We start from the raw sequence: 11,056 nt of genomic DNA on the forward strand, positions 1-11,056 counted from the left end.
AATAGACTCTAATATGGGAATCCTTAGCCAATTTAAAAATCATCCCCCCCCCACACACACAAAACAAATATCAAAAAACAAACAAAAATAGATGGATTTGTTAATTTTGTTATAAACATTAATCAATTGCCTGTAATAGCATTTATTGAAACTTGTTAAAATCAGTTTTAGTTGTATTTACATTGTTTTGCCACAACTGTTTTGCCATTCTGCCATCTAACTGTTGTGAGAAAACAGGATGTAGAGTAGTTGCGGGATGGATTTAGTGTAGATGTTAACAATAAACTTCTAAAACTAGTAATTCTACCATCCTCTCTTTTCCTCCTTAGCTAATCTACCATTTAATTCAGGAAAAACTCTATTTAATATTATCAAATTATCTCTACCATAATTTACTGAAAACATTTATGAAAATTTCAATTCTGTTGCCAATTATATTTCACTAGATCATATACTCTTATTCCCACATTTTTGGGGTGGTTTGATTTTAGAGATATTGTCTTTGAAATGTGTTATACCAATTCTAGTGAGTATTACAGTTGCCAAACTATTTCCCCTGCCTATTTTCCTTGGTCCTTGGTTCTGTGATTATTTTGTCTGTGTGCTGGTAATGCTTATGATATCTCAGCAACATGTGTTACTCATCAGTTTTAAAATCAAGGCAGGAATGCAAGCCTGTTAAAATTAGGTCAGTGTCCCCTTTACTCCTGACACCAGAATTTTTTGTACATAAATCAGAAAAATGAATGTACTTTGGACTTGGACATCTTGTCCTTCTGAACTTTGTCTCTCATTAAGACTGCCTAATAATTCCTCTGTAAGAATATGTCTACTTGAGATCTATGAAATCTCAGCAATAAGCTACCTGGAGACACCACTTGACATAATAGCATGGATAGAAATCTCATTATGTCCCACTAGGAGATTAAGTCTCAAAGTAATAATTTTTCAAACATGTAAAGTTTGTTTTTCCTAGAGATAAACTTCCTAATTTATTATACAATCCAACATTGTCAGCCCTATACCAAGTGTTCACCAATAATATATGATATATCAGTAAATGAACACAGAAGGTTATACATATGTGTTTATAACTGTAATGATTATAAATTGCAACTTATTATATATATATATATATTTTACAGAATATAAATAATTATAATAGTAATTTTCCCCTAAAAAATATTTTATATTTTTCTCTCCTTCACCCTAATTCTTAAAAAGCATTTGCTGTTAACATGTATTAATCCTATATTTTCCTCTCTTAATATATGCACATATGTATTTATTTTAAGTATATATATAATATATATGTATGACATATTGTACTTGGTGTAAAAATGATTGATGTATTTCAAGGTCTATATCTGTATAATATACTATGGTAGATAGTTTATTGATTTTTTAATGTTGATAATACAATTGACTTGAACCTCAAAATCAAATGAATCTAAGACATAAGCCGTTACTTTAGATGGGCTATTTGAGGGTACTAATTATAAATGAAGGTGTTTCAGTAAGATGAATTTGTTTAATTTCTTGCTTTTTTCTAGTCTATGTTATTCGTTAGCTGGTCAGGTTTCAAGACCTGGTGTTCATTCTTCCCATTGTTTTTCACATCTATTTTATTATTTCTACTATGCATAGACTTTCAGCATCTGTCAGTGAGAACCAATTATTGCAAATATTTCCCTATTTGGCTTTTAAAAGTTAACAAAAATTTCTCTTTCAGAATACAGATTTGACACTCTCAAAAAAGATATTATATTATCACTACCCAAAAGTCACTGAAACCATATGACCACCCTGATTTTATAGATCTGTAAGACTTTTTTTTTTTATTTTTCCTTATTACTGCCAAGTGAAATAAATATTTCTCATTGGTAAAGTCATAACATTCTGTAACCAATATTACTAGTTGGAAAGTAACATGTCTTTTCCAGTAAAAGCTTCCATAAAAATCTTACTTCATTTTTCCCTTTAATAGGACTTTTATAGAAAAATGAAAAAAGTACTATATTATTAATCTTTCCTTTTTGTTGTACTATATAATGCTGTCTTCTAAATTTTGTTGCCAGTTCACAGCTTGTTATTTCTACTTTCGTGAACTTCATTTCTCAACAAGTACAAAAGTAGCATGTTTCAAAATTAAATTAATATTGCACTTCAGTGAGAATGATGGTAGGATATACATGTCAAGCTAACAGTACCTGGAATCTATAGGAAAAAAGTCTTCATGAGGGATTATCTTTACTGTGTTGACGTGCATGTCTCTCCGTGGGGAGTTCCTGTCTTAACTGAATTAGTTGGTGAGAAGAGATCTAGCACTCTGATTGCTGCATCTTCTTTAGATAGGAGGTCCATGTCTATATAATAGTATCACATATGTCTGCACGCATGCACACACACACACACAAAATTAAAAAAAAAAAAAAAGAAAAACAAAAAACCAACCAAACAAAAAAACTAAGTGGTTGTTGGCATCCCCATCTCTCCATTGTGGACCCTGTTTAACTACTGGAGGTGGTCTTTTCAGGTCCCTAATGCCCACGGTTGGACTTTCAGGACACTGAGTCCTGGTAGCTTCCCCCATCCCAGGTCTCTTGGATTTTCTAGAGGCCCTCCCTAACCTCCTTCTGCCAGAGCTGCATATTTCCAGTTATTCTTTTGGCCCTCTGTTCTCTTCTGTTTCCCTCCTGATACATAATCTCCCCCTTTTGTGCTTCCCCCTCCCTTCTTCCATCGAGGTCCCTCCCTCCTCCCTTCCATGATTATTTTGTTCTAAGTGAGATTGAAACATCCTCACTTGGGCCTTCCCTCTTGTTTAACTTCATTGGGTCTGTGAACTGTATCATTGATATTTTGTACTTTTTGGCTAATAGCCCTCATAGGCAGGAAGGGGACACAAACCTACCTTCAAATTTATCATCCCCAAACTGCTCCTATCTGAAATACATGCAGAAACAAAACTGGAGCAGAAACTGAAGGAAAGACCATTCAATGACTGGCTCCAATTGGGATCCATCCCATGGATGGGCAATAATCCTGCCCATTACTGATGTTGTGTTGGGCTTTTAGAGAGGAGCCTAGCATGGTTGTCCTCTGATAGGCTCTACCAGCAGCTGACTGAAACTGATGCAGATACTCACAGCCAATCATTGGACAGAGTATAGGTACCCCTATGGAAGAGTTAGGGGAAGGACAGAAGTAACTGAAGGGGGTGGCAACTCTAAAGGAAGACCAAAAGTATGACCTAACTAAGACACTGTGGAGAGAGATCCCAGGGAATAAACCGCCAGCCAAAGAGCATACATGTCTTCTGGCTGGTTGCCCCAGTTGCCCCAGGAAAATATATAGCAGAGGACTGCCTTGTATGGCCTCATTGGGAAAGGATGTGCCTAATCCTACAGAGACTGGAGCCCCGGTAGAGACCTGGGCAGGGTGGGGGTGCTCTCTCATAGGTGATGTGGGGGGGGGGGTGCAGGAAAAAATGCTGAGAGGGGGAACAAAAGGGGGCAGCATTGTGATGTAAATAAATAAAGCAATTTCCTTAGTTAAAATGAAATAAAGAAGCCAGGATGCAATATTTATTTATTTATGCTCCCAAATTTGGATGAGATGTGTTTCAAGGTCTTGTCCCTATGATTTCCCTGCAAAGATGAGTTTCTCCTGCAATTATCTTTTTGGAGGGGAATATTCATGTTAATGTGAATAATAGTTCTATCACCGGTCATATATATGCCTAATTGATTTACCTTTCAAATAACATTAGAGCTTACTACTTCTTAACAGTGAAAACAGACTGAGTCAGAAAATGTCATATTCTCCATTTTAAGAGAGTAATTAGTAATATCTTACTTGAATCATTTTATTTAGCAAAATCTTGATAACCTAAAAGTCTTATCTCACTTTGCATAATACAGTATAACACAAGTGAGTCACCTTCTGCCATATTCCCTAGTTTCATTGCCATTAAGAAACTGGAAAATAAATCAAACCATCAATTTGTCAAATGAAATCACATAAAGATGAGTAAGCTTTACTGATCATTACAATCTGCTTTTAGTTTGACCATAATGGAATATTTTAGCAAGTCCTCCAAGACTATTTTTCCTAAAAGTGTTTTTTAGTATTGTTTTAAACATGAATACCTACTAAATTGTATTTCAATAAATGATTTGTGATTATCTTTCTTATGTGGTGCTTAACTTTTGTGAACTTAATGTAACTACATGTATCTGGGAAGAAAAAAATCGCAGTTGAGGAATTGTCTCCATCTGATGGGCCTGTAAGCATGTCTCTGGGCATACCTTTGATTAATGATTGTTTTGGGAATGCCTGTCCACTGTAGGTAGTGTTAGAGCCTGAACAAGTTGTCATGGATTATTTTTTTTTAAAACGAAGTTGAAAAGCCCAGAAGGAGCAAGCCAGAGAGGGTCACTTCTCCATGATCTCAGATTCAGTTCATGCCTCTAACTTATGACTTTGAGTTCTTTCCAAGTCTTCTCTCAGTGATGTATTGTTACTTATAAGTATAAGATCAAATGAACTCATTGCTTCTCAGGTTGGATTAGTTAGTGTTTTATTCCAGCTACTGAGAAGAAAACTAGGATAGTTTATGAACTAGGGTGGTGGGGGGAGGCTTTCAAGGAATGCTATGAAAACCTAGTATAGTAGAAACGTAAAGTATATGAAGTCAAACTTAATGAAGTCTCTAAATAATGGGGAGGTTGGAGTCCCAACTTCCCACCTCTTGCCAACAAAGATTTCAGTTCCAGAACTAGGGTGCATCTAACTGAGTTGTTGTCTAAAAGTAGTCCCAAAGGAGTCTACAAATAACACAGATTTTGCTGAGACAATAGCTTGATGCTCGCACACTAACAACAAGGCTTCATTTCTGAGGACAATACACACAGCTCACTGAATGTGGAGAAGTTAACTTGGTGCCTACATAGTACCTTCACCACTACATCCTAGTGTCTTCAGTGCAAGAAGGTTCTCTGCAGGCTCCAAAAAGAGAAATGTAAACACCAACATAGCCACAAACCTGTTGATGTACAATGTTATCCTTCCTGAAATATGTGCTAGGGCAGTGGATATACAAAGCTTATGGGAGTGATAAAAAAATGTCTGATTTTACTTTAGGCACACTCCACTCAATGTAATGCAGACGAAACACTGCTTGTGTGGCCAAGTACCTGAGACACTAGATAGCCTAGAGTCATACAGTAAAACAAAATACTACTGGTATTTTAATATTAGTAATAACATGACAATTAATGATAATCTGCAATACTAATATATCAATGCCTTATTCAGCCTTCATCAGAGATGCTTCCTCTTATAGGAGAAATACAAAGACCTACAGACAAACATCACACACACACAAACAGAGAGAGAGACAGAGACAGAGAGACAGAGAGAGGGAAAGAGGGAGGGAAGGAGTGGGAGCAGAGTGAGAGAGAGAGAGAGANAGAGACAGAGACAGAGAGACAGAGAGAGGGAAAGACTAAGAAGTCTGAATGGAATCAAGTTGTTCTTTCTATGAGAGAGAGAGAGAGAGAGAGAGAGAGAGAGAGAGAGAGAGAGAGAGAGAGAGCTTGGAACATGCAGCTCTAAATGGCTGGCATATCTCCATGAAGTTCCTCCTCTGAGAGCTGAAATAACCCAGGAGATAGAGAACATCAGGAATACAAGGCCCTCTCAATTAGTTGCAGAAAGTTGATATGAACTCAGGGACTGAAGCAAAAGCTCATATGAACTCACAAAGATGGAAGCATATGTCTGCACTAGTTCACCTATGTATATATTATAGCTTTCAGTTAGTATCTTTCTGGGACTCTTAAGTGACTGGATGAGTGGGTTTGTGATTCGTATGCTTCTCTTTGGGATCTTTTACTTCTGTAGGTTTGCCTTGTACAACTTCCAATTGATGGTTTTGTTTTACCTGACTATATTTTATTTAGTCTTGTTTTTGTTGTTCTCTCTTAGAAGCCTGTTCCTTTCCAATCAGACACAGAAAAAGAGCATCTCCAGATTGAAGGTGCCATGAAATAGAACTGGGAGGAGAAGAGGTAGAAGAAATATTAGTCAGAATAGAGTGTAAAAAAATCTATTTTCAACAACAGGAGAATGTTTTTAAAAAATGAAAAAGAAAGAAGCAATTTTACACTATTTGAAAGGAAATATTTAGAATTATTAATTAGTCAGAATACCTCTAACAAAAGTAATTAATTCTTTGGCTCAATTAAATCATTGTCACTAGTTAGAAAATAAGCTATAAATTATTATATATATATTTTAAGAATGTATGTGTACAAATATATACATGGTAACAGACATATATAATCCCAGCATTTAGGATTCAGGGACAAAGTCATCTCTGAGTTCAAGGCCAGAATGTTAGGCTGGGCTGTTTAAAGAGCACTAGGACCACATAGAGAGATGGTGTGGAAACAAGATACATAGCATTATCTACAAAGGCCACATCTTGTAATATCCCCCAGAGTTGAATTGTTGGGTACAATGTAAGCTCTGGAAAATGTACTGAGATACACTTTTAGAGCCTCCAGCCTCTTATCCATCTTAGAAGTTAATTTTATTTTTAAAAAGATAAATTATTAGCATGTACAGATATTTATTTAATCACTACTCAACCTGTGGTATAATAGGCATATTCATTTTTGATATTCATATCATGTCATATGTTGCCAGGACAAAGTATCATTTCCTAGAAATGTTGAACATGTACAAAACAAAATGGTATTAAATATATGGGTGGAAAAGATAAATATGAAGTTACTGTAACAACAGAGTTATTAATGTGTTAGCAATGATTTTATATGATTATGGTTGGCACATTAGGGTATAATGAGTAAAAAGGAAACTTGATTTATATTAATACATAAGTAGAAATGTTCTTAAGAATTCAAAGGAGTGCATATAAGCTACTTAACAATTTAATAGATGCAAAATTACTGGACATAGTTGATAAGACAAAATTCTAGTAAGGAAAGAAATAACACTGCTTAAGATTAAAAGTAGACTTTTAAAAACTAATATGCAATGTTAATATGCATGCAAATTCAAGTAGTTCTTACATTTGTAAGTGTTGTTTTTAATGTTTTGTTAAGTTGATGGGGAACATGAGATAAATGCTTCTTATAGTTATGAGATATTGAGAAGAGTGGAGATAATTGCAGCCACTTCACTTCCTTCTGTTGAATCATAAAAGAAAGCTTAGGGAAAACTCAGAAATGTCATTCTGAATTAGAACATCTAAGAATCTATGGCCTTTGTTGTCACATTTCTGACAGTTCTTACCTCAAGTAGACTTATCAAAGATTTCAAGGTAACAAATCACTCAGTCCCTAGCACTTGGATGACGTCCAGATGAAATTGCCTTGGAAAAGTGTCAACATTAGTTGAAGTGATTAATGGCAAAAGCATTTGAACAGGGCACAATAGTTTTGCTTGAATTTATGGCACAATATTTTATTAAAACAATTATTCTTCTTCCTTTATTGATTTCAACCTAACTCATTTTTTTTTATCCTCAGAGATGTACATATGTATGCAGGTTAGAATTTCTTGTTTATAAAGAACTCAAGAAGTTAGACTCCAGAGAAACAAATAACCCTATTAAAAAATGAAGACCCAGGCTAATCAAAGAATTCTCAACTGAGGAATATCGAATGGCCAAGAAGCACCTAAAGAAATGTTCAAAATCTTTAATCATCAGGGAAATGCAAATTAAAACTACCTGGGATTCCACCTCACACCATTCAGAATGGCTAAGTTCAAAAATTCAGGTGACAGCAGATGCTGGTGAGGATGAGGAGAAAGAGGAACACTCCTCCATTGCTGGTGGGATTGCAAGCTGATACAACCACTCTGGAAATCAGTCTGGTGGTTCCTAAGAAAATTAGACATAGTACTACCACCTGAAGACCCACCTATACTACTCTTGGGCATGTACGCAAAAGATGCTCTAAAATATAACAAGGACACATGCTCCACTATGTGCATAGCAGCCTTATTTATAATAGCCAGAAGTTGGAAAGAACCCAGATATCCTTCAACAGAGGAATGGATACAGAAAATGTGGTACATTTACACAGTGGACTACGACTCAGCTATTAAAAACAATGATTTCATGAAATTCTTAGGCAAATGGATGGAACTTGAAAATATCCTGAGTGAGGTAACTTGGTCACAAAAGAATACACATGGTATGTACTCACTGATAAGTGAATATTAGCCCAGAAGCTCAGAATACCCAAGATACAATTCACAGACCACATCAAGCTCAAGAAGAAGGGAGACCAAAGTGTGTATGTGGCTGTTTCAGTTCTTCTTAGGAAGGGGAACAAATATTCAAGGGGGAGATTACGGGAACAAATTGTGGAGCAGAGAGTGAAGGACGGGCCATCAAGAGACTGTTCAACCTGGGTATCCATCCCATATACAGTTACTAAACCCAAACACTATTATGGATTCCAAGAAGTGCTTAGTGACAGGAGCCTGGTCTCCTGAGAGGCTCTGCCAGAGCCTGACAAATACAGGGCAGCCAGCCTTTGGACTGAGCAAGGGTCCCCAATGAAAGAGTTAGAGAAAGGACTGAAGGAGCTGAAGGGGTTTGTAACCCCATAGGAGGAAAAATATTATCAACCAACCACACCCCTCCAGAGCTCCCAGGGACTAAACCATCAACAAAATTGGACACATGTAGGGACCCATGGCTCCAACCTCATATGTAGCAGAGGATGGCTTTTAGGTTATCAATGGGAGGACAGGCCCTTGGTCCTGTGAAGGCTGGTTGCCCCAGTGTAGGAGAATGCCAGGGCAAGAAGGGAGTGGGAGGGTGGGGAGCACAGTCATAGAAACAGGGGGAGGGTAGATGGGATAAGGGGTTTCCAGGGGAAAACTTGGAAAGGGGATAACATTTGAAATGTCAATAAAGGCAATATCCAATAAGAAAAATAGAATAAAATAAGGAATCTCGTGAAGGCTATCCACACGGAAATGTAAATCCCAGTAAAGAGCTGCTAAAATGCTCAGTGGAGTCATACAGTAGACAATGTGAGAAATCTATTGGTAATTCAATAAAATTTAATAATATATCTCTGAGTTGACATCTTCAAGTGCCATTTTTCTGTTAGGATAAAATCTGACTTGATATTATAACTTGAAAAACAAGTAAAAAATAATTTCTCATTTATGATGGTAAAATTATCAACAAAAATATATACATAGGTTAAAAGGACAATTAAATTTTGTATAATTATTGTGAATTGCATATATGGGTACAGTAAATGAGCTCTACTAATTACTTTCATATCTAAATTTCACGTACTCTTAATTATTAGTTATTACCATTTTGCATATGTATACACATATTTTGATAAATGCAATATATATATATATATATATATATATATATATATATGCATGCATGTATGATAAAACAGATTTTATCACCATATCAGTGGCCTTGTCTGGCACAAACTGATTCTGCTTTATCAACAGTCATTAATTACCTATAGCTCATACTGTCAACATGGAACTTTGTGTACGTTTTTTTTCTCCACATTGGCATGTTATTAGTTTTCAGGAATATGTAAGCCCCCTGCACATGTGTAACAGAAGTGGAGCTTGGTCTTCATGTGGGTCCTCTCACACCTGGAGCAGGGTCTCATACTAATGCTGTTGCCTGTCTGTGGTCTATCCTCCTCTATTGGGATGCCTGAACTCAGTGGGAGAATATGTACCTAAACTTGCAGAAACTTGTGTGCTAGGGTTGGGGGATTCCTAAGTGTCTTCTAATCTCTCAGAGGAAATGGGCAGATTGGGATAAAGGAATTCGGGGAGAAACTGTTTGAAGAGGGCACTGGGAGGCAGGTCAGCAATTGAAATGTAAACTGAATAAAAAAAAAGAAATTCACCAACAGCTTTGAGATATCTTTATATTTCGCTTGGTTTTTGGTGTATTTGTTAGGTTTGGTTTTTGGTTTGCTTTTTAATATTGTTGTTATTTTAGGGATCGCTTCCTGTGCCATCCTATTCCCATTATTGTATTTATTGTCTCACATGCTTCTGAAAGGATATAAGGCATACAAAAAGTACAGAAGGTAGACAGTATCCTAGAACACAAGCCAAAATAGCTGCATCAATATCATAGACAATTTGAAAGAGCCTGTGAATATTACTTTTATTTCTTCAGATGATGTGGTGGGTGCAGGAATTTTTTTCAAAGGCAATTTTCAACATTTATTGAGAGGATCACATGATTTTTCTTTCAGTTTGTTTACATGGTGGATTACATTGATGGATTCTCTTTTATTGAATCCTGCATCCCTGGAATGAAGCCTACTTGATCATGATAGATGATGTTTTTATGTATTCCTGGATTTGGTTAGCAAATATTTTATTATGTATTTTTTCATCAATGCTCCATAAAAGAAACTGGTCTGAAGTTCTTTTTGTTGAGTTTTTCTGTTGTTTAAGTATCAGGGGGTCTGGGGCTTGATAGAATGAGTTTGGCAGTGTTTTTTATGCTTCTATTTTGTGGAACAGCTTGATGAGTATTGGTATTAGCTCTTCTTTGAAAATCTGGTAGAATTCTGTGCTAAAACCATCTATCCCTAGGCTAATTTTTTAAAATTTATTTTTGGTTGTAAGATTTTTTAAACTATTTTTATTAGGTATTTTACTCATTTACATTTCCAATGTTATCCCAAAAGTCCCCCATACCCTCCACCCCAACTCCCCTACCCACCCACTCCCACTTTTTGGCCCTGGCTTTCCCCTGTACTGGGGCTTATAAAGTTTGCAAGTCCAATGAGCCTCTCTTTCCAGTGATGGCCAACTAGGCCATCTTTTGCTACATATGCAGCTAGAGTCAAGAGCTCCGGGGTACTGATTAGTTCATAATGTTGTTCCACCAATAGGGTTGCAGATCCCTTTAGCCCCTTGGGTACTTTCTCCAGCTCCTCCATTGGGGGCCCTATGATCCATCCAATAGCTGACTGTGAGCATCCACTTCGGTGTTTGCTAG

This window comes from Mus caroli, chromosome 14 (genome assembly GCF_900094665.2).
Source record: "Mus caroli chromosome 14, CAROLI_EIJ_v1.1, whole genome shotgun sequence".
Lineage (NCBI taxonomy): Eukaryota > Metazoa > Chordata > Mammalia > Rodentia > Muridae > Mus > Mus caroli.